Genomic DNA, 21,286 nt, shown 5'->3' with positions numbered 1-21,286 from the left:
CGCGCGTGCCCGATGTCGAGTGTGTGACACACTAACCGTCCAGGAGCAGGACCCGTGCTCTCCTCCTCAGTGCAGCTCAGGCGCCCCCACCCTTTCTTCTGGGAGAAGGCGGCCACCTGTGAAGCCAGGTCACAGCGGCTGGGCATTACACTTATTGTCGTGTAGCCACAACGTGCGCTCCGACTCCCCTCTCCACTGCGTGTGTGCAGGGGTGCGGGGTGATGAGCACGGCTCTATGGGGGCACTAACTGGGCACGACACTGCACCCCAAGTTAGTCCCTTCTTTGAGGAATCTGAAGAGTTTTTCCAGTGTCATGACTATGAAAAGCACCGTCACCACGGGGCAGGCAGCCCACGGGTGAGATTCCTGAACACGGGAAGATTTGCCACCTGCCCTTGGGGACTGAGGACCCTCACGGCAGAGCTCTGGGGGAATGCACACTCGGGGACGTGAGGGAGGGGCTGGCAGGGAAAGGCTTTCAGAAGGAACCTAAAAGGCACCATGGCAGCAGCGGGAGTACGGCTCACAGGGGCGGCTACTGCACCCAGGCCGGGCGGGACAGCCAGCAGCCATGATGGGGCAGGGCAGCCACACACTGTGGTGTGACCGGGACGAGGTGGGGGCTGGGCCAGGTGTCCTGGGGGCAGTGCCCAGGGAGCAGGAAATACTCTAAAATAGCGTGTGCTTTTCTTCTCTCTTTTTTTAAGTTGTAAATCATGCAGACTGCAAAAGATGCCTCAGGTGGATATCATCCACACAAAGGGCTCTAGAATATTCCAGCTGTCTGCCAGTGTTGGGGTGCTTTCCTCCCTTCCCTGCAGACCCCACACTCACCCCCTGCGGCATCTGTGCTCCTCCACACCCCACGCCGCACTTTTTATCTTAGTGACCAGATGAAAAGCAGCAAACACGTGCACTTCCAGACAAGACACCCAATCAGTCGTTGGCCTCTGCAGAGCTGACAGCTCCCCATGGGACCAAGGCGGCCCAGCCACAGTGAGCACTCCGCCAGGAAACGGCTCCCTGGCTACCCCGAGGCCTCGGCATACAAATGCACCAGGCATTGTCCTGCCCTGCCCTGCCCTGTGGTGGCTCCATTTTCCAAGCTCCCGGCCACGTCCCTGTCACAAGCAGGGCACTCCCACAGCCCTCGCTCCAGCTGCACGACAACACCAGGTAAAGGGCACGGGCTCACACAGCCGCCTAGAGTCGCCAGAACCACCCAGGACTTCACATGTGCAGTGGCTCTGGGCTCCCAGAACCCCAGGGACCCCACAGAAGCAAATACAACCTCACTGGCCAGATACACCTGCCCTGAAGTCAAGCCAACAAAGGGGGCAGTCAAGTGAGAATGTGCAAGAAGCAGCGACTCCCCACGGACGGGCGGCAGCCGCAGGATGGACAGCGCCCCCTCCCCCAGCCCACCACCCCAAGAAGTTCAGGTCACAAATGACTTGGCACTGTTTTAGGTGATAAATTCAAGCATTTTTAAAAGGGATCAAAACCCGAAGTAAATAGTATGACAGTTTTAAAAAGACTGAGGACATGGGAAATGAAGAGAACTTACAGAAATGCACGACAGAATCACAGAAATCACAACCCAAGTGGCTGGGTTTTGTCGTGGGTGTGACGTGGACCAGGGAAAGGGCAGATTAGCAAAGGCGAAGGGAGAGCAGAGAGAACTATCCAGAACGCGGGGCAGGGAGCTGAAAGGAAAAAATGTGAGAGTGGCTGTAAAAACGGGCAAAGAACAGAAATGGCTGATAGATGACCAACTGGAAAAGAAAGAGAAGAGGCAAGTGGCAACAGACATCTGGTGACAGTGATGGCTAATGATCTAATGACATCCCTGCACGGATGCCAGACCCGCATCACGCCCTGGGCAGGGAGGACCCGGGAGCTGGTGGATGGTGGCTCGTGTTCCTGTGGTCCCAGGTATTCAAAGGAGCTACCGTACCCAGGGGCTCCCGTCTCCAGGCCGTCACACATCTGGGCTGTACAGGTGACCCCCGGGTGCAGTCCTTCCCAGACACCTTCCGTCCACATCTGCAACAGCGCAGTGTTGGCCATTGTTTGAACTGACTGTCAGGGGACTGCTGACCTCTGTCTGCGGCAATGTGGGGGTCAGCCCAGCGGGCGTCCACGAGGCTTCGGTCCACTGACACGCCCTGTGTAGGCAGGCAAAGAAGAAACCATGTGGAGACTTCCGCTTCCCGGCTCTGCAGTGCCTGGTGGATTTCCCCACTAAGCAACTAAAGACGGCGAGTGTGGGTGCCCCCGCACTTGTGTGCCACGTGGCTGGCAGGGACCCCAGGCCCAGCAGGCTGAAGGTGCTGCACCCAGGACAGCCGGCAGGGCACCTGGCCAGGGCACACCCCTTGCCAACACTCATTTGTCAGGATTTAGGACTTCCTACTCTTATGTTGCCATGGCCTCTGAAAGATGGACAAACTCTGCAGAACTGAACGTTGTAAACATGTAACTCTTTAAAACCAAATGCTTAAAACAAACATACTTAGATTGCTGCAAGGAAGCCAGTTCCAAAATGTAGTTTGGGCCCACAGATTTGCACATGCAAAGAACTCTTGAAAAAAATGCAAAATGTTTAGAAGCTTCGACTCAACAAAGCAAATGCACAGCTCCTGGGTGTCAAGGGCTCAGTCGGTGTTTGTGAAAATAGCTTGTACTTCACGAGGTGGAGAGCTGGGAGCCCTCTGCTTGCGTCACCTGAACAGTGTTACCTGCCTGACAGTGTAGCTGTGAAATTTAAACTAGATAATGTTGATAAAGCACGTGGCAATCTGTGATGGCGACTCTTTCTGCACAGGGATTATGGCCTTTATTTAACATTCATCAGTGATTAAAGCAGGAAGTGGTGACTCCAGGCTTTATTGATTCACGTCCAGCGGCCACAGAAACTTCCGAGACACAGGCGGTGGGTCTGTCCCAGGCCGCCAGGCCCCAGCAGGTGCGGGATCGGACGCAGAGACAGACACAGCCTGGGCCAGACGCGCAGTGAGTGAGGTACCTGCCTGCCTCCTGCCCCCCGTGTAGGGGGGCCTGAGCCGTGGGATGTCAGATCTCTAACACAATAGTTGTTCTCATAGAACAGAAGGGCCTTTGTGATAAATGGTTCTGCAGTAAAACAACAACTCCTCTTGGAAAAGGAACCCCAAAGTTACAAATGCTACACAATGCCCAGCCCAGATGGAGAACGGTGACCCGTTTCTCTTCTCAAAGCACAAGGAGTGCCCAGAGTTTGTCAGCAAAGACCCCCGGACAGCCGCTTCTAGGGCACGGCTTACTCCTGCACACGCTGGAAGCCCCAAAGAACAATGAAAAGGGAGCAAGGGAATGAGAACGATAACATAGTCCACCTTGAACGCATCGAGGTGACACACGAGCAGAAAGAACAAATCACCGCAAGCCAGGACCAAGGTCGTCAGGAATGGACACAGCGAGCCGTGCCCGCCTGACCCCTGGGGGAGACAGACCCCTCTGGGAGAAGCGATGGTGGTGCCAGATCCCGGGGACGAGGGGCGTGGCCTCATCCAGAGAGAAGGCAGGCAGCCGACCTGAGACAGAAACACAAAGCACCCGCTCCCAGCCACACCCACCTCACACAGGAACATCTGGGGACGCAGCCCCACCCGCCGAGCAGTGTGTTCCAGACCCAGGCTCCTCCCCGACCCCCGTGTTCAGCAGAGCCCTGAGTGTCAAACAGGACAGAGTCACAAAGGAACCAGCACGGGGACCAGGCACGGAAACGGGGGTGAAGCAGGAGGGGGGAGAGAGTGAACACAGCTACATGGCGACAAACCGGGCAGGTGAGGACACTTGCAGTAAAACATTCCCCACAGTCTGTGAGTTTCCTACTCGTGCCGTAACAATGCACCACAAACGTGGGGCTTTAAACACCAGTGATGTGTCATCTGATCCTTCTGGGGGTCAGGAGGCCCCCTGGGTCTCACTGGGCCACAGGGAAGGCACTGCAGGGCTGCGTGCCCCAGGGGGTGCAGGGACAATGTGCTCCCCGTCTTTTATGGTGTCCAGAGGCCACCCCGCTCCTTGGCCCATGGACCCTTCCAGGCCTTCCAGGAACCGCATCACTGACCTATTTCCAGGGTCACACCTCGCACTCTGCCGCTTCTGCCTCCCGGGATCCTAGCTGCCCACCTGGCAGCGCAGGCTCACACCCCCACCTCCAGATGCCTAACTTACAGCTCTGAGTGCCTGCAGCCTTGGAAAAGTACCAGGGTCACAGGGGCCAGGGGTGAGGAGCTGAGCAGCTTTGGGGGTCAGCACGCTGCCTACCTCAGGAAGAAGCTTTTTCTGCAGCTGGGCCTGTAAAGGGCTAGGTCTGCCCCCAAGGAAGTGCCTGGCCTGTGGAGCCCCCGGCCCCCACCTGGCTCCCTCAGAGGCAGCCCTGGCTCCCACGAGTCTGTGCGCTGCTGACATGGTGCCCTCCTGTGTGGCCTCCCCCCACCCTGGTGACTGCCCAAAGAGCGTGCAGTGCCCAGTGGTCCCATGTCACCTTTCGTGTGCAGCCCAGCCAGCACCCGAGGCCCTTGGCAGGGGTCTGTGGCTGGGGCAGCCAGATGTCCATTTCTAGAGGGCTTTGTCATGTCTTTCTCTGCTATTCTGTGAAATGCCACCAGGAATCTGGGGCAAAAGACCGCCACCTGCCTCGCGGGCAACACGAGGAACCAACAGGGAGGGGTGTCAGTGACCTCTGTGAATGCAGACGGGCCGTCCCATCGCGCTGCACAGCTGGGGTGGCCCACATGCTTCCTGCTCAGAAAGCATGTGCTTCCTCCCCTCCCTGTCAGGAAGAATGTGACGTGACGAGCGCAGGTTTTGGAACGGGGGCTCTGGGTTTCATTCCAGAACGCTCCCCCTGCCCTTAAACACTCATCCCCCCCCCCCCCCCCCGATGCCCTGGGCATGTCCTGCACCATGGAGGGTTAGTTTTCTTAGTGGTGCCCACCCTCGTCTCCCTCCAGAGCGTACCCAGGTGTGCGCAGAGTACAGGGCGTGGGGGGTGGGGAGGGGGCCCCCACAGACTCTCCATTCTTATAAAGGGCTTTGTGTGGAGACACTGCTGTTTAACTGAAGCCCTCACTTTGTCACCACGGAGACCGCGGTTCTGTTCCTCCTTGGGCAACTTTCACAAAAGAGAGAACGCTGAAAGACAGGCAAGCCTAATTACTTACAAAAAAACTTTCCTAGCAGTACTTTGTCCAGAAAGCCTCATTCCCCACGCAGCTCCACGGATCAGACCTGCATGTCACGGTGCCGTGGGTCTGTCACGGGAACTTGAGAGGGTATCACTCTCCTTCCAAACTGAAATAACCGGATAGCAGGTGATAAGGGATTTTGCTCAGTGGCAGCGAGGGGAGGTCCGAGGGCCCCGGCCGCCTCCTGGGACCCTTTAGAGCACACAGGTGAGCCCATGCAAGAGGCCTGGCAGGTAGAATGAGGGCGGGGGACCCGAGTGCACAGCACGGTCCTGGTCAGGATGTGAACAGAGGCCCAAAGGGGGCATTTGCGGTGCAGTGTGGATGGTGTAAAACGCTTTCTTCTTCGAGGCCCCTCTGCAAACCCAGAAACAGCGAGGCAGGGAGGAGAGCGTTTCAATACTGTGTCCTATCAAACGGATGCAGCTAATACTCGCTAAGACAGCACACAGTGGATGTATGTATATCACATAAAGTGGAAAGTACGAAACCGGAACTGCTCTTAGAACACACCCTGAGCTATGGGACAAGCGAGGCTCATTCCGCCCGTCACCGGATCACCCGGGTTTGGTTTGTTTCGCGCGCTACCAAACTGGGGGCTCAAGATAGAAAATAGTCCAAATTTCACATCAACTACCTTCTGAACCACACCACTGGTGAACGCACGGGAGCTAAGCAATTCTAGGAAGAATAATTAAATCTCTGATTTTAATTCCTGCAGGACAACAGAACGCAGATGACAAACACAAACTGCAAGTGTGTTCTGAACAAGTGGCCCCGAGACGTCGTCAGACGCCCCTCGAGGGGCTTAGTGTTTGGGGGGTGTTGTCCACGCAACTCATTTCTCATTGGAAATGCTGCTATAATGCTCGGTAGGCGCCCCAACCAGAGAAATGGATACAAATATTTTTAGGGGACACCGAATTGCTCCTATCTGTTCTCTCTCAGCACCTGGAGAGAACTGGGGTCACTGGGCACAGAATCACGGGGTGAAATGCGACGACAGAGGTCAGGCAGCCCCGTCTTCCTTTTTCATGTGCAACTAAGACCTAGAGAATGTGCCCCAGACGAGGGCTGCGAGCTCTCTCCCTGCCAGGCTGTCACCCTGGGGACAGGGGGACAGCAGGGCCACATGCAGACGCTCATCCATGGCCGTGTTTCTGGCCTGGGCCTCCAGTCACTCCGTGGGCACAGAGGAGTTTAACTGAAATGCAACGACACACTGATCTTATAATAATAACCCCCAAATACTAAGCAGTGGACTCTCGCCCGCACGGACCCTGCTCTAAGGCCCCTGAAGCCTCCAGCACCGGTTGTGAAAATAATGCATTTCTGAACGCACTGCCTGCCAGACTGTGCACAGGACAAGCCAACAGTGGCAGAAGACACCTAGGGACACCCTGTCAGCCTCGCCCAGGGCAGGCAGAGGACCCTGGGGAGGCAGCTGGGCTGACAGCACATGCGGCACCTGATAACCCAGAGTCAACTGGCACTTCCAGCCAAGTGGACCCGAGGGCTCAGTTCAGTCAGCACTTCAGAGACAGGCTTTGCAAGCGACTAACCAGGAATGTGCACCCGGACGGCACCCATCCTTGCACTTCCAGGCCTCATGTTCCCAAGAGATCCAGCCGGCCTTCCAATAACTGCGCACCCATGGTGCCAAGGGAAACAGAGAGCCACCGAGCTTTTTCTCAACCTAACAGGTGACGGGGCCACTTACCTCCACGTGGGCCGGCATCATCCCTGAGCTGGCCTTCACCACAGGCAATGCCAATGACAGGGGTGCCCCAGGGCCTCAAAGCCCAGACTCATTCTGGGAACGCTGGGAGTGTGCTGAGGGTGGGGCCGGCAGTGGCCTGGCACACACCTCCCCCAGGGGTCCATGCTGAGACCACCATCTCAGGCAGGACCTCAGGTCACAGCCACCGCCCCAGCCTGCAGGACTCCACCTTTGGAAAGCTTTTCTCTCTCCTCGCCCCCACCCCAAGTTGTCTGTGTCAACGACTGAGCTTTCATCAGCTTACAAGTGGAAGCAACAGGATGCTGTAACCACCCCACCCAATGAGCCTGGGGGCCGCTCTTCGTGTGGCCAGCAGGGGACACCTCCCGGTTCTCAGGGAGTCTGCAGTCCTCTGAGGTAAAGACGCGTCCTTCGTCATTTTTCAACAGAGCAGGCTAACGATTCTAGATACAGTACAAGAACCACGACGTCCTCGAAGGTCATCCATCCCTCTTACCCAGGCCTCTTTCTTCCTCTACAAACATCAAGGACAAAGTAGTTCATCCAAGCAATGCCCTGGGTGACAAGTGCAGACTGTCGAATCCATCAAGTGACGAGGGACAGAAACTGGGCTCGCGGTGACAGACACACCTTGTCTCCAATTCCTCTTACTGTATGTCTGATCGCTTAGAGTTTAAGAACTCAGTGCATACACTCCCATCTGCTCCTCCCTGTCGCCTGTGGGAGGGCCAGAGCCAACAGTCTCCCCTCAGGGGACTCGGGGACTGCCCAAGGGCACACAGCTGCTCACCCATCCAAGTCGGCTGGCGACTTGTCCTATTTATTTTTACTGTACAGTGGTGATTCCTTTAAGAGATGGCACAATAGTATCTTAAGGTTGGAAAAACAAATATTCTAATTCATACATTGTTTAAAAAGTTAACTGTATATCTTGGGTCAAATAACCCTTTTTAAAGGCAGGAAGAATGACACGTGCAAGTGTGTGGCCTATACTTCAGTAACACGTTTGTTTTGCAGCTCAAAATCATCATTAGATGAACTATGGGGAAATGGGTTGTAACCCTGGTCTCTGAACCTCCCAGAGAAAAGGGTACTGATTGAGCTTTCAGGTGGGAGGGGGCTGCAGAAGGAGCAACAGACCACGCCCCAGAACACACCCAGTACAGGGCAAGCTAAGCTTCACTGAAGAACCGGGAGAGCCCCACGTTACAGCCACTCCTGACATGGGAGCAGAGATGATGGGGTGAGTTGGGGCTGTGTCAGCACAGCCGGGTCTTCTTAGAGATGTCAAGGCTCAAGCTGGCAGGTGGCACCCGGGACATCTGCCAGCCCCACACAGCCACTGTCTCTGGGGTGAGCTCCGAAACTCATCCCAGTAACTGAGCCACACCCACCTCACCCAGGGTGGGTGGCTTGTCTGTTCACACCAATCCTCAGCACCACATGAAACGGCCGTAATCTAACAAAACAATTGAATGAAACGCCGAGCAGAAAAGGAAATGAATTTCAAAGGTCTCATTTTATATTTCATAAAAGTCAATAGCATCTTACTCATGTATATTCATTCAGACATCAAATTCCCATTATATTTATAAGGAAAGCTACGTAAGAGTAAACTCAGGTCAAACAGGAAACATATCATTGGAAGGACAAACACAAAATCCTTCCAATTCAGAAAATGAGTGTACTTATGACTCGCCTGCTTACACCAGAGCCATGTATCTAGAACGTGGCTGAGCATTAATGGACAGGGGACTTCTCAGAAGGTGAGAAGGTGGATGGCATGACTCTGGGACAGCAAGGGCTGGGGTTTCATGGAATCACATGAGATCAGGCCTTGGTGACACGGAGGCTGGCTGGTGCTCTCCTGCTCCCACGAGGAGCCTAAAGCATGAGTGGACCATGTCTTGTCACAAGCGGCCGGCTGTGGCTGAAGCAGGAGGAAAAGCAGGGTCTACTACCTCCTCATCCCACACTGCCCGCGCCCCACCTCCTGGTCAAGAGATGCCACGTGCAAACCAGCCCGATAAACGCGCCTCCACAAAGCGGGCAAGTAAGAAGGCAGCATCCAGCCCATCTCTCAATTTCAGAATTTAAAGACTTATTTTCAAGCCTCTTTTGTAGTCCATCACTATGAATGATTGCCCCCAAATTGTGGCAAAGGCGGTACCTCCCTTGCCCGCTCCGTCTCATCTGTGTTGGGGCCATCTTATTCTTGGTCTGACACACACTTTGCTTGGGGTTGCAGCAGTCACCAAGGACAAATAAAACTCCACTTCCAAGTTTCAAGGGTGAAATATTTTAAATTAGATTACAAAAAGGAGCCAGAATGTTTTGTTTCCATGCCCATGCCTGTGGATCTCAGGGCTCCCTGTGGGTAGGAAGTGCCGGGGTCGTCCTCAGGATGGACATCTGAAAGGATCAGGTGCCACCTGCCTTGTTTTGTTAATCTAGTGGCACTTCCCCCTGTCGCCATTGCAAGTGAAGAGCCTGGCTCAGCATGAAGCTGAAGAACACACTCTCCCTGTTTGTCCCTTTGGCATCAATAATTGGATTTTTACACGCATTTCCGATGGAATAAGAAGTAAAAAGAGATATCCAGTCGTAGCATTTGGACAGTTCTCTAGTAGAAGAGAACTGTTCCTTCAAGGTGTCATGGTTCCCTTTTGCATGGGTTCTCCACAGGGAAGGGGGGAGTCTGCTGTTCGGTACCACATTTAGACGCCGTGGTGAGCACCCACGCCTGGGAAACACTGATCCCTGCTCCCAAGATGACCCTCCACGCAGGACCTAGGTTCAGTGTCTGCCAGGGGCAGCCTCCAGGGCACCTGCTGGTGAGTAACCTGCCACGCACTGAAGTCAGGTTAAGCACATTTAAGTGAAAAGCACAGTTGCCTCTTTGCGCCTGTTTGTATTTCCTATGGATAAAGAAACGTACAGTGATTAAACATTCACTTTTCTCCATCGGAGAAATCCTGAGGCCAACAATCGGGCAAGGCAGGCAAATCAACCCCAGGGAGGTTCCACTGACACAGTCCCAGGGTTTAGCCAGTAGGAGTCAAACCCAAGATAAAACGGTACCAGGACTTGGGCGACTCTCCACGGGCTGTCCTGGCTGTCATGCCCTCAGCATGACCAGGATTCGGTCCTACCAGCCAACTCACTCCTTCCCAAGCCACCACTCCCCTTCAGCAGTCTGGGACAGCACTGAATCTTCAGACTGGAACCAACCGCCACTCTCCCAAGATATGGCGCCATTAGAGCAACGTCCCTGCCTCATCCAAGGAGGCCCACGTTCTGGGAGCCACAACCTCTAGCTATTCAAGTCTGTGCCCGCCCTTCCTTCAGTTTCCATCCCTTGAGCGACAGGCACAGGAGGCGCGGCGGCGCGCACATACACTCCCCACGGCTTGGAGATCCTCTCGCAAGGTGGCTCAGGTGGAGGCTCGCCAGCCGCGTTCCGCACGCCCCCTGCTGGCCCCGCGGGGGCTGACTCAGCCTTTCTTCTCCCGGCCCCAGCCAGGAATACATGACCTTAAGATCCAAAGGGAACAAAAGGGAAAGCCAAAGCGATTTTGGCTTCTTAGAAACGCAAGATACGACCCTCTAAAAGGGGGATGAAAAAGCTTTAAAGCCTAAAACATTTGCTTTTGAAATGTTTTAGGAAATAAATGCAGGACATCTAAAGATGTAGTGAAAACACTTGCATTTGAATTTTCACAAGTACTAACCACGAGTTAAGTAAAAAACATCATGATAAATATTTTCAGAGGGCTACAGGTAAAAAAAAAGTGGATATGTGGCAAGAGTGGTTTCACAGCCCTGACGTGGGAGCTCAAGTTCTAAAGCAACTGTACACAGTGGGTCAAAGTCACCAAATGACGCGTATTGTGGACAGTTCTGGTACAAGCATCCCTTTCTCATCCAGCCTTGCCATTATGAGTAAATTTGGCACTTTCAAGAATGAGGCGCCATGTACACCCTGCTTGCTCAGAAGGGAGGTGCCCCTCCCCTTCTGCACAAGGTGAGAACAGATGGTTCAGCATCTCCACAATTCCAATGCTGGCCTCCACCAGGGCCTCAGGCCTCCGCGGTTACTTCCTCCCGGGACACCTGCCACACAGGATCCAGGCTGAGACCCACACCTGGCAAGACTCGATACAGCAATGGCTTCTATGGCCACCCCCAACGGCAAGTGTGGAAAGGAAACCCCTGCTTCCCCCATTTGCTTCATACCCATCCAGGGTTCGGAAGGTTCATGTTCCTGACTAGCCTGAACTTTTGTGTAGCATGTGGTACTAAATTCCTTACAGACCCAATAGGACCACACTAATGACTTAATCCATGCTTATTTTAACCAATTAGGAGTGGTCATTAATTATTAAATACAAAAATGTCAATAATTTTGTCCCATGCTGAATATCCTTTTGATATGAGAGGCTTAAGTAGATATTCAGACTGTCTTGGGAACTTGCTACTTTTGTTCCCATAATAGTCGGTACTAGTGGAACACTCACAAACTCTAATGATGGCATGCTGCTCGCTTTTAGGGGAAAAATGCCTCCAGAACGTGGGGTGCTGTAGGTAGGTTTCCAGCCTTCGCCCCCTCTCCGCCCTCTATGGGTGTTGAATTGGCCTTGGATGCTGGTGGGACACACAGCAGCTGTGGTAAGGAGAGGAAAAGCAAGGAGGACCGGAAGAGCTGCTAACGTTCCCCAGGCAGGCTGCTCCCAGACACCTCCTGGATGGGGGAGGTTCATGGAGAAGGAAAGAGACCTGCAGATTTTCCTGAAGCCGTCAAGGCCTGTAAAGATTTAGCTTATGCTGTCCATCTTTTCCTGGACACATCGCCTGCCACATTAAATATAATACCTTTAAAAAATTATAGGATCATGGCTTACTTTCAATTGGAAACATAAGGCAAGGCAATAGCATGTGTCATGCGTGACTTTCCCCTGGATCCTTGCACTGTGGACAGGCAGCGATTCCAAGATCCGCGGGATCTAACAAGTTCCCTTCGGCCACTCTCAAGACTATTAATTCTCAAGCCAGTAAATAAAAATAAAAACTGTTTTCACTTCTGTAAGGTGGTTGAGTTTAGAGAGCAAAGGCAAATCCATTTTATTGCAAAGCTTTTCAAAGCGCTGCAAGAGCTGCACGGGGAGGAGGGTACACTCCAGCGGTTGTGTCCAATGAAGGAAAGTTTTTGTTAATGATGACATCACTGACATTTCCCAAATTTAAAGGAGCACTGAAAGCACAGCATTTGCAATTTTTTTCCCCTCCAGTGAGAGGACACTAAGGAAGGCCTCTCCGGGTTCACAGCCAAATTGCATTATCGGTTCGCTTCCTGCCCAGCCAGACCCAGCGGAGCTATGGAGCGGTGCGCCGGGCCGCGGTGGCCCACCCAGCCACAGCCCGGGCGCCCCGCTAGCGGCCTCACGCGCTGGTCCCGGGCAGAGCCGTGCCTGGGAGTCAGCCGGCGCCGCGGGACCCCCGTCGCGTTCCCACGGACCGAGGGACCGGTCCCCCCACGCCTGTCATCACGTTCTAGTGCGGACAGCTGAGCGGCCCAGAGGAGACGCCGGCCCGACCCAGCAGGAGCGCCGCGCCCTGCCTGGGAGACGCGCGCCTCGCCGGGCCGGAACCGGTGGCCACGGCGCTCGCGGGGTCCAGAGCGGAGCCCGCAATGCAGACGCGCCCGCCGGCCACGCGCGGGGGCCACGACCCCCGCGCCCCCGCGCCCCTGCCCCACGGTTACCGGCCTTGCGCCCACTCGCCTCGCCGCGGAGGGACTCCGCGCCCGCGCTCGGACCGCGCACCTGCCTGGTCCACGGCCCCGACCCGCCGCCGCCGGCAGCACCGCGGCCAGCGCCGTCTCACCTGCCGCGCGGCTCCGCTCCGCTCCGCCAGCCCGCAGCGCCGCAGTCGCCGCTACCCGACTTCCATTTTCTTTCGCTTTAAAGGAAAATCAGATCAGCTGTTTTGCTCGCGCTCCGGCTCCGCGGCCCCCTCCCCAGCTGCTGCTCGCGGTCCCGGGGGCCTCTCCTCCCCCGCCTCCTCCCGCGCGCTGCTCCGCCCCTCGCGCCCCGCCGCTCCGCCCGCGGCCGCGCGCAGCGCCCGCCTCCCGGCTCCGCCCGCAGCCGCCCGGCGCGCGCCCTGCCCTGACGTCACCGGCCGCAGCCGCGCCCCCGCCTCTCGAGGACGTGCGCGCGCCGCGTCGCCCCCGCCCCACCGGGCAGACCTATGAGCGCGCGTGCTCGCGGCCGCGACCTGAGCCGCAGACCCGAGCTCCGGGGAGAGCGCACGGCGCCCCCACGCCCGCGTTCCCGTGCTCGCCCTTCGCGGTGCCCCTTGGCACCTGCCCGCTGGGCAGCAGGAAACGCTGCGTGCACCGCCCGCCTTTGCCCTCTGCCTGCCTCGCACAGTCCGGGCCACCTTTCTCATTTCTCCCCTCCCTCCCCCACCTCGCGCTTCCGTCCTAAGCATCCCAAACTTTCTCCCACCCATCCTGTCTCGGCTCCATTTCCAAGCCCTGCTCCGTGGCCAACGCATCCCATCTAATCCAGAGTTGGTTCTTTTGCCTCCTAAACCGGTTCTCCGGCCGTTGCCCATCTTGCTTCCTCTTAATACTTTCTCACGCCGCCACTTTGGGTGATTCCCCTCGCCGATGTCAAGCAAGGACTGCCCGCTGCTCTCTGCCCACTCTCACATCTTCCTCTTGGGGGAACCTCGCCCCCTATTCCAAATACCATGTTGTATTGCAGATAGCTGATACCATCCTGTATTTCTTGTACAGCTTCGGACGTTTGCGTGGTTTCAGACATATATTTAATAAAATTTAGTAATTTATTTGACGTCTGAAATTAATACACAGTAAAGACTTTTAAAATGCACAGTCCTGTGATTTTTAAACATTTACTTAGATTCGTGTAAGTACCAGCGCAGTCAGGATACATCATTCAAAGGATTCCCTTGTGCGGTCCTTTTATAGCCGCGCCCTCCCCGAACCCTATTATGTGCTGGCGTAAGGCAGCTACTATGTTCCCCAATGCTGTGGTTTTGTTTTTTCGAGAATATCATATACATGAAATTATACACTATGCAGCATTTTGAAACTGACTATTCATTCACCATCGTATCTTTGAGATTCATTCATGTTGCGTGTATCAATGGCTCTTTTATTGTTGGGTACTATCCCGTTAGCTGTACCATACTTGCTCTCTTCAGACTCATTGAAGGTTACTCGGATGCTTTCCATGTTTTCGCGATTGTGAATATGCTATAAACATTTGAATGCAGAGTTTTGTATGGACAAAAGTTATCAAAATAGGAGTGCCATTGCTAGTCTTATGGTAAACTTCTTTCAAGTTTATAGGAACCCTCCAGTTTTCCAGAGTGACTCCACCATGTTAACCACCAGCAATGTGAGTTCCACTTTCCTGCATTCTTGTCAGCACTTGGTATTTGCAATACATATAATTTTAGACATTCTCATAGGTGATATTTCATTGTTTTAATTTCCAATTCCCTCATGAAAAATAATGTTGAGCATCTTTTCATATCCTTATTGCTATCTGTTTATCTTCTTTAGTGAGGTGTCTCTTCACATCTTTTGCCTATTTTTTAATCGGGTTTTTTTATTTCCTTCTCGTTGAATTTTAAGAATCCTTTGCATATTTTTGATAGTATTTTTATGCTATGTATTTTGCAAATATTTTCTGCCAGTGTGAGGCTTGTGTTTCCATTCTCTTAACTGTCTTCTGCAGAGCAGAAGTCTTTAATTTTAATAAAGTCTAACAGCAATTTTTTTCTTCCACAGAAAATACTTTTGGTATTGTATCTAAAAACATAACCAAACCCAAGGTCACATAGATTTATGTAAATTTTTTTCAAAGTTTTATAGTTTTACATCTTACACTTAGGTCTATGATCCATTTTTATTTAAATTTGTGAAGGTATAAGGTCTGTGTCAGATTTTTATTTTTTTGCATGTGGATGTTTAGTAGCTCCAGCATCATTTGTTTTAAAAAAATCATCCTTTTCCCCATTGAATTTCCTTTGCTGCTTTGTCAAAGATTAGTTGACTATATTTGTGAGAGTCTAATTTCTGGGCTTTCTAGTCTGTTGTCTTGATCTGTGTGTTTATTTTTTGACCAATACCACAGTGCCTTGATTACTATAGCTTTATAGTAAGTCAAAGTTGGGAGGTTTCATTCCTTTTTATTATTTTTCAGTATTCTGTTGACGATTCTAGGTCTTTTCCCTTTTCATATAAACTTTCGAATCAGTGTGCAGATATCTACAAAATAATTTGTGCAGGTTTTGATTGGGATTCCATTAAATGTATACATCAAGTTTGAAAGAATTGAAATCTTAACAATATCGAGTCCTCCAATCCATAAATATGATCCATGTCCCTATGTATTTAGATCCTCTTTGCATTTTTCAGCAATGTTTCGTAGTTTCTGCATAAAAGTCCTGTACATATTTTGTTAGATTTACATGCATTTTATTATTATGAAGCTATTGTAATGGGGTTTTTGTATTTCTAATTTCAATTCCTGGAATATAGGAAAGCAGTCGGCTTTTAGGTGGTGACCTTGTGTCTTGTGACTTTGCTGTATTTGCTCCAAGTGTATTTTTAAGAATTCTTTTCTATGTAGAATATTGTCATCTACTAACAGAAGCAGTTTTATTTCTTCCTTTCCAATTGGTATATTGTTTTTTTCCCTTTTTCTCTTCTTTTCTTGTCTTGCCTTATTCAACTAGCTAGGACTTCTAGTATGATGTAGATTGAGAGCTGTAAAAGAGGGCTTCCTTGCCTTGTTCCTGATTTTAGGGGGGAAGCATCGTTTCTCACCATTAATTACGATGTTAACTGTAGGGTTTTTTTTGTGCATATTCTTTATTAAATTGAGGAAGTTCCTTTTTATTCCCAGTTTGCTGAGAGTTTTATTTTTTTAATTATGAATGGGTGTAGAATTTTGTCAGATGCCTTTTCTGTATCTATTGAAATGATCGCGTGATTTTATTTTTCTTTAGCTAGCTGATGTGATGGATCTTGTTTGATTTTCAAATGTTGAGCTAGTCTTGCATACCTGGGATAAATCCCACTTGGTCATCATGTACAGTTGTTTTTGTACATTGTTGGGCTCAATTTGCTAATATTTTGTTGAGGATTTTTACATCTGTGTTCATGACAGATATTGGTCTGTACTTTTCCTTTCTTGTAATGGTTTTATCTCTTTTTGGTATCAGGGTAATGCTGGCTTTGTAGAATGAGTTAAGAAGTGCTCCCTCTGCTTCTATCTTCTGAAAGAGATTGTAGAAAATTGGTATGATTTTTTTTCTGTAAATGTTTGATAGAATTCACTGGTGAAACCATCTGGATCTGGTGATAATTTTGGAATATTATTAATTATTGATTTAATTTATAGATAATAGACCTACTTATCTATTTGTTCTTGTGTAAATGTTGGTAGTTGTGTTATTCAAAGAATTGGTCCATTTCCTCTAAATAACCAAATTTGTGAGTATAGAGTTGTTCATTGTAATTCTTATTCTTTAAATGTCTATGAAATTAGGAGGGATAAATCTTCTTTCATTGCTGGTGTTGGTAAAGTGTGGCTAATATCCTTTTTTATTGTTATCCTGGTACAGTTTTATCATTTTTAATGAGTTTTTTAAAGAGCCAGCTTTTGGGTTTGCTAATTTTTTCTATGGTTTTCCTTTTCTCAGTTTCATTTATTTCTTCTCTAATTTTTTTCTTGTTGCTTTACTTTAGGCTTAAATTGCACTTCTTTCTCTAGTGTACTAAGATGGAAGCCTAAGTTGTTGATTTTTGTTTCTTCTTTTCCATTTAATGCTATAAATTTCCCTGTAAGCATTGCTTTCACTGCGTACCACAAATTTTGATGTTATATTGTCATTTCATTCAATATATTTTAATGATTCTTGATACTTCATCTTTGATCCAAATACATATAGAAATGTATTGTTTATTTTCCAGATAATTTGAGATTTTCAGCTGTCTTCTTGTTTTTGATTTATAGGTTAATTCAGTTGTGGTCTAAGAGCATACTTTATGATTTCTGTTTTTCTCTAATTTGATAAGTTGTGTTTTATGGCCTAAAATGTGGTCTATGCTGGTGAATGTTCCATGCGAGCTCAGGAAGAGTACATATTATGCTGTCCTTGGATAGAGTTTTCTCTCAATGTCAGGTAAAGGTGATTGTGCTGTTCGAGTCAACTGTGGTCTTACTGATTTCCTGTCTATTTGAGCTATCAGTTATGGAAAAGGAATTCTGAAGTCTCTAACTATGATAGCGGATTGGTCAATTTATTTTTTTCAGTTTATCCATTTTTGCCTCACATATTCCGATAATCTGTTTTTAGGCACAAAAATGTTTAGGATTATTTTGTCTCCTTGTAGAATTAGCCTCTTTATGGTTATCTAGTTCCCCCACCTTTATCCCCGATAATTCTCCGTGTTATTAAGTCTGTTTGTCTGAAATTCATTTAGCCACTCCACTTTTTATTTGATTAGGGCCATCATGGTATATCTTTCTTCATACCTTTACTTTCACCCACCAGAGACTTTACGATTAATGTGGGCTACTTGTAGACAAGATATAATTTGGTCTTGTTTTGCTATCCACTCTGGCAATATCTTTTAAGTGATAAGTTTAGACAATTCACATTTAACATGATATTAATATATTTGTATTAATATCAACCATGTTTGTATCTGCTTTCTATTGGTTGCCCATGGTTTATTTTTGTCCTCTCTGGTTTTAATTGAGCATTTTACATTATTCTATTTTATCTTCTCTCTTAGAGTATCAGTTGTATTTCTTTTAAGCATTTTTAGTGGCTGTTCTGGAGTGTGCAATATACATTTTCCACTAATTTATGTCTATTTTCAAATAACACTATTTAGCTTCACATGCAGAACAGACATGTTATAACTATGTGTTCCCAATCTCCTCTCCCGTTCCTTGTGATACTGCTGTCATCCATTTGAATGATCTATAGGCTATAATCTCCCAGTATCATATTACTATTATTGCTTGAAACAGTTATTTTTTGATCAATTAACAAAATATTTTGATCAATTAACCAAATATTTTATTTCACCTTCATTTATTCCTTCCCCAACACTCGTCTTTAGCTAGATCCAAGTTTCTGACCCATATCAATCTTTCTTCTGTCTGAAGAAAATCTTTTAACATTTCTTGAAAGACTGGTCTGATAGTGAATTGCCTTTATTTCTCCTTTGCTTTTGAAGGATAATTTTGCTGGATATAGAATTCTAGGTTGGTTTCTTAATCTTTAACCCTTTAAATATTTCACTCTATCTCTTCTTGCTTACATGATTTCGGCTGTAATTCTTGTCCTTTATCTCTTTTCCTCTGTAGGTAACTCCTACCTGCAACCCCAACCCTTGCTCTGGCTTCTTTCAAGATATTCTGTTTTCTGGTATTTTGAAATTTGAACATGATATGCCCAAGTACAGTTTTGTTTGGCTTTTTCCTGTTTGTTGTTCTTTGAGCTACATGGCTCTATGGTTTGGTGTCTATCATTTATTTTGGAAAGTTCTCAGTCATTATTCAAATATTTATTCTACCATTTCCTTGCTTTCTTCTACTTCTGGTATTTCAATCACACATATGATATGATTTTGAAATTATCCCCCAGTTTTCAGATATTCTGCCCTTTTTTTCTTTTTGCATTTCAATTGGGGAAGTTTCTATTGACCTATGTTCAAGCTAACTGATTTTTCCTCAGTCATTTCAAGTCTACCGATGAGTCCATCAAAGACATTCTTCATCTTTGGTACAGTGTTTTATTTCTAGACTGTCCCTTTGTTTTTTCTTAGAATTTCCCTCTCTCTGCTTACATTACCCATGTGTTGTGGCAGGTTGGCTACTTTTTCCATTAGAGACTATATCAGTTAGTGTTCTTAAAAGAAATATATATGGCTGGATCCATACGATAGATAGAAGATGGATAGATAGATAGATAGATAGATAGATAGATAGATAGATAGATAGATAGATATTGATTTAGTTCAAAGTATTGGTTTAAGCAGTTGTGGGGGGGCTGGCAAGTCTGAAATCTATAGTGTAAAAGTACAGGCTGGAAGGCTGGAATGTTTGGGTAGGAGCCGATGCTACAGTCTTGAGATAGAATTTCTTCTTCCTCAAGGAAACTTCGGTTTTTTTCTTAAGGTCTTTTAATTGATTAGAGGAGGCTTGGCCACATTATCAAGGAAAAGTTCCTTTACTTGAACTCAAATGATTGGCGATATTAGCCACATCTATAAAATACCTTCACAGAAACACCTGTTTTAGAGTTTAATGAAAAACTGAGTACTAGAGCTTAGCTAAGTTGATACATAAAATTAACCATACAGCGCTCTTAACACATTAATCATAAGTATTTAAAATTCTATGTCTTATAATTCTATGTCTTAAAAATCTCTACCATGGGCTGGCCCGGTGGCTCAGGCGGTTGGAGCTCCGTGCTCCTGGCTCCGAGGGCTGCTGGTTTGATTCCCACGTGGGCCGGTGGGCTCTCGACCACAGGGTTGCCAGTTCGGTTCCTCGAGTCCCGCAAGGGATGGTGGGCTCTGCCCCCTGCAACTAAGATTGAACACGGCACCGTGAGCTGAGCTGCCTCCCAAATGGCTCAGTTGTTGGTTGGAGCACGGGCTCTCAACCACAGGTTGCCAGTTCAATTCCTCGACTCCCGCAAGGCATGGTGGGCAGCACCCCTGCAACTAAAATTGAACATGGCACCTTGAGCTGAGCTACCGCTGAGCTCCCAGATGGCTCAGCTTGTTGGAGCGTGTCCTGTCAACCACAAGGTTGCCGGTTCGACTCCCGCAACGGATGGTGGGCTGTGCCCCCTGCAACCAGTGGCGGCGACTGGACCTGGAGCTGAGCTGCGCCCTCCACAACTAAGACTGAAAGAACAACAACTTGAAGCTGAACAGAACCCTCCACGGCTGAGATTGAAAGGACAACAACTTGACTTGGAGAAAGGTCCTGGAAGTGCACACTGTTCCCCAATAAAGTCCTGTTCCCCTTCCCCAATAAAATCTTAAAAAAAAAATAAAAAAAAATCTCTACCATATCTGAGCTTGGTTCTACTGCTTGATCTGTCTCTTCAGACTTTTTAATTTTGCACCTTTTGTCATGCCTTGGAAGTTTCTGTTGCAATCCCTACATATTGTATTGGGTAATGGACACTGGGTTACAGAGCATGAGAACTGATGTTAATCTGGCTAGGATTTGGGTTTTGTCGAATGTCTGTTGAAGCTGCAGATACCAGAGGCTCTGGTCCTTGATTTTGTCACCTCTTTTGACATTGGGCCTCCCTCAGTACTCCTTCCTCAGAGAGACAGTCTGTGTTGTGCTGCCCTTTTATCTATAGCCCACTGGTGGACGAAGCACAAAGCTAATCTGAGCTGAGCAGGTGGCAACTGAAGAAGTCAGATATCTAGAGGCTGGTGGCAGGCAGGCAATGAAAATGCGAGCAGGGAGCTAGCTGTCCATGAGCAGAAACCAGTGGTTTCTCTGGAGAGCAGACATCTTGTCTTGGCTTCCTGGTATGTGGGGTAGAGGCTCTGAAGGACCAGTGGGGCCAGAAGATGGTGCTGGGTATGGCCACAGAGACAGATTGGAACAGGTGGTGTGTGTTTCAGGTGAGGGAGGCGTGAGACCACAGGAGCCATGGGGGTTTTAGGAGTTGGGGTGGTTTTGGTGGGATTAGAAGGGACTTTGGTGCCATCGCCCCAGTGTCACCATGAGGGGAAGACCCCGAGGCTAGAACAGGCCTGTGTCCAGGACAGTGATGGAGGAGGAGAGTTGGGAGCAGTATTCTGAGGGGAGGTGCAGAGGGCACACTCTTCTCAGCCAAACGTTCTTCCCTGCAGCATGAGGTCTCTGTCCAGTTCATTCCTCGGTGGCTGCTGCCCCCAGGGCTTGGCAGCCACCATCACACTCTGTCTTTGCTCCTTCCTCTGGGCAGATGCTGGCTCAGGCCCCGGTGTGGCCCGCTACCTGGGGATACACCTAAATGGACGTTGGTCCCCACCCTGGGCCATTTCCTCTGGGCCTTGTGCTGTGGGGAGGCCATGGCTCTGCAAGCCCATGTTATTTGCTGCAGCTGATAAAACCTAGAGTCTGATATCACTCCCGATGATGTGCAGGCTTATAGATGTGCTTGAACGATAGTTCCCACTGCCCCATGCCTTCGCCGCCAGAATCACTGTGGACAAGAGACGGCCAGGGCACTCTG

The 21,286-nt window shown here is 49.5% G+C and overlaps 1 protein-coding gene across 5 annotated transcripts in view; it reads right to left on the bottom strand.

The window, feature by feature from the left end:
- Positions 1-13,002, bottom strand: part of OTUD7A (OTU deubiquitinase 7A) — a 213,244-nt gene extending 200,242 nt beyond the window's left edge. For 2 of the 5 annotated variants that reach the window (XM_088789316.1, XM_074318359.2), the window contains exon 1: positions 12,863-13,002. The gene's annotated coding sequence lies outside the window, so the exon portion shown is untranslated. Of the gene's footprint in view, positions 1-12,801 lie in introns of all 5 variants that reach the window. The other 3 variants (XM_088789318.1, XM_088789317.1, XM_088789319.1) reach the window with 2 other exon arrangements.
- Positions 13,003-21,286: the final 8,284 nt, after the last annotated feature.

This window comes from Rhinolophus sinicus, chromosome 13, assembly GCF_057876585.1.
Source record: "Rhinolophus sinicus isolate RSI-liver-muscle chromosome 13, RSI-T2T, whole genome shotgun sequence".
In the NCBI taxonomy this organism is placed as follows: Eukaryota; Metazoa; Chordata; class Mammalia; order Chiroptera; family Rhinolophidae; genus Rhinolophus; species Rhinolophus sinicus.
The sequence above is the reverse complement of the archived record's forward strand: the minus strand, read 5'-3'. Positions and strand labels throughout refer to the sequence as shown.